Raw genomic sequence first — 3675 nt, 5'->3', positions numbered from 1 at the left:
ATAGTACTGATTATCCCTAAGATCCATTTACTGTCAAGAAGTTGCCTATCTGGTTTTATATTATAAAAAGGTAAAACAAAAGGAATTATTTCAGAAAGAAGAAAATTGAAATATCAGAATGTTCCTCCATTAATGGACTTTTGGCCAACATCATACCAAATAAATAAGAACTAGAGACTAGGCTGGGTAGATTGAGGATAGGTCATACTGTTTAACCCATAAGTCAATCCCCGAGGGTGATAGACCACCAATGTGTGATCTTTGAGGTACCCTCTTTACTGTAGAGTACATATTGGTGGACTGTCCCAGGCCTATAGATTTCCATAAAGTTGATGTTAACAATTTCATGAACTCTAAAAACTATTGTCCGTTTTCATATTTAACCATTTTCATCTGTAACTATAGATTATTAGTAATTGCTTTATGAGTTTTATCTTCTAACCATTTTTCAAATCGGTACGATTCCAGTGCCAGAACCATCAGATCAAAATTTCATAAACAAAAGCAAACTGAATTTATTAGCATCAGTGTGCTGTTAAATATGAGACGAAGCAAAAGGCATTGTATCTAATGAATGAGTTTAAAAATCAGTTTGTAAGGTCCAACCTCATGCACTGTTTCAGGTAAAGGATATTTACATAAAAATCACTGCGCACCTTATTTTCATCCTTATTGAGCTCAAAAGTGCATTAGAATTGTGAACGTTTCACGTGGAACAAGTTGTTGGCACACCTGCATCATGAACCGTGACCTTACTCAAAGGTTTCTGATCATTTCGAATTGTAACTCTCTTACTTGGCAAGAAGAAATTTCCTGAGACGATCACAACCAAATATTACCCAAAGCACTTTATTTTTTTATTATTTATCTTACTCTAAGTAAGAGCCAGGATGGACATTGATCAGGATAGTATTCGTTATCTTCGAGCTTTCTTTGAATAAAAACAGCTGTAAATCTGCATAAGCATTCATTTGTTTCAAGACGTGTTTGTAATTTTGATTTGTACAAGCATAGCCCTCCTTCAAGCGAAAAAGATTTTGATTACTTGAAAACATTTCTTTCGTTCTTTGCCCCATGAAAACTTGACATTCTTGTGAAGCAGTGCGTAACAGAGGTGCAGACACAGGCAAAATTTGGAGTAAATCTGGTGAAGAAATTGCAAAGAACTGCAAAGCTTTGGACTGGTTGGTTCAAGTTTTCAGGATATGTTAGAAGAACTTGACTGTCAAGGATGTAGCCCAAATAAATGACACTTTCAGTGAAGAATGAACATTTAAGTCTATTTAATTTAAAATCAGAGGAAAAAATTGTGTACTTCAGTTGTAGGAATAAGATTGTGGACGGGAATAAGACAGCGTATATCTGATACAGTTCAACTCCTTCAGTGCTTTTCAACACCTTACACCTCAACGGCTTGACCATAAGGAAGGTTATTACCATATACCTGTACATCCCTTCTTTTGTATTTACAGTTCAAGTAATGAATTTCTGTTGCTTTATTATTAGACTTAGAAAGTGACTTTAAATGTAGGCTACATAAGGGAAAATTATACTGAGTCAATCTTCGTGCGATGAAAAGGCCAATATGTTAGCTATTTAGTTGTTTTAACAAAGGCCAGGGAAATTTAGTAGTATACTCTCTCACTAAGACCCATTCTCACTAGAGTTCTGAAGCCTATTGCAATTGCTTGGGCACTTGTCGGTTTCGCAAGAAACCATGTAATCTGTAACCTCCATTAACATTATATGATAGTTTATATGAGACTAGATTGAAGGTAATAATTGTATGTTGAATTAATTATAAATTTCCCCTCTCGTTCTTACATGCCTCGTACTAATACTAGTAACAATCATTTGTAACAAGTTTTTTACTGTAACACCTATACTTTGCTACACTAGATTTGTCTGGTTCAGTAAAGATATTATCAGTATTTTCAGCACCATAAAAAATTACGGATGTGCATATATAAGAAAGGAAAATTCTGTACATGTATTTTGAGAAGTGGCTTGCTGGGCATCATGGTTTATAAAAAAAATATACATGGGAAAGAAAAGATTGTAAAGAAAAAAGGTTGATAGAGAACATTTTTGTATAAAGCAAATGGAGGAGCAAGTCAATGTATGCAATGGTGGAAAAATGAGTAGTTGGAGTTATATCTGGTTATTATTAATATATTGCAATGATAATTAAGATATATTGTTTAGTTGGAAAGGAAGCAGTGAATTGTGACTATAAATGTAATAGAAAACGAAGAAGAACCAGTCATTGCTAAGAGGAGAAATGGAAGTTGCTGAGTTGCACAGGTACTTAATCGACAGTAATATTATCGATGGTGGTTTAATGAGAGAAGATTGTTGGTTGTATGATCAACAGTTTTCTTAACGCCAAAATGACCACCGACTACGGACTCAGGGGAGGACGTCATTATTTGGGTAAAATGTATCTCTGGCACTAGGATATATCGTACTTCTCTAGCCATCCTGGCCTGGAAGGCACGATATAATATGCCATCAATAATTTTTAACCTGTAAGTTCCTTTGCTCACTGCTTGGGTTGACTAGAATCCTTCAGCTGGCTGTTCTGCTCCTACAGGTTGAATGCAAGAAGCTACTGCCAGTGGCGCAATGCTACATTTCTGTCGCCATACTGAGGCTCTGGTCATATGGCTCATATAAAGACATGAGCCATTTGTTCAGCCAGAGCTATTTCTGCATCATTTTCCTGAGGCTTATACTTTTAGTCATGTGTCCCTTCAGCTTTCTCGACCATATAAGCCTCAAGTTTAATAACTTCTTGGTCCTTTACAACTGGAATGTTTCCAAGAAAAGGTCATAAGTTAGGGATATCTATGCACATAAATGTAATTCTCCTATTCTCCAGTTAGTGTAGAGACCCATCCTATAACCTCCACCAACAGATAACTTAAAGTGTCTCCTCTGCCTCTACGATCTCCATGCTCCCAGCTTCAATTTACAATTTTCACTGTAGTCATCCAACTCGGGTATGTTGATATCTTCACAAATAATGATAACAGTCACCTCCCTTGGTTCTTCCACTAAAATAGCATGGCCTGCCTTTTGTTTGTGCTTCTGCTTGTCCTTACTCTCAACAGGGTCAAATTTAACCGCCCCAGTATTGAGTTCTGAAACAACACAAAATGATGTACCATACCAACCAACAGGTGTGATACCATTGCATCGCATAACCCTCAGACAAGTATTACCTGTTATCTGGATTAGCCACCGCACAGTTGTTAACATTATTCACCAGGTGTCGGATAGCAGCAGTATCTTTGAATTAAAAGGAGTCACCTCGGGAGGAGACGAGTAAATGATAACAAAGACTTTCGAACCACTTCCCTGCCTTTTAATTATCTAACTTCCCCATACGGTAATATATTGCTAATTTTTCTTCTTCTTTTTTTTTTGCATTAAACAGTGGTTAAAATGTAGAATAAACAATAAAAATTTTATTATTAAGAAAGAATGAAAATCTGAAACCAATAACAAGATTGCTTTCATTAAAATTATATTCATGTATTCTACTTTCTTGAGTAATGATGACAAAAAAAAAGAACGGGAAATAAAACCGTTTTCAGCCATCCTTACCATGGTATACCGCTATCAGAAAAACCGCAGGGATCCGGTAATCACTGGGGTAAACGAGAATCACAT

This window comes from Macrobrachium nipponense, chromosome 29 (assembly GCF_015104395.2).
Source record: "Macrobrachium nipponense isolate FS-2020 chromosome 29, ASM1510439v2, whole genome shotgun sequence".
NCBI classification, from domain to species: domain Eukaryota; kingdom Metazoa; phylum Arthropoda; class Malacostraca; order Decapoda; family Palaemonidae; genus Macrobrachium; species Macrobrachium nipponense.
The sequence above is the reverse complement of the archived record's forward strand: the minus strand, read 5'-3'. Positions refer to the sequence as shown.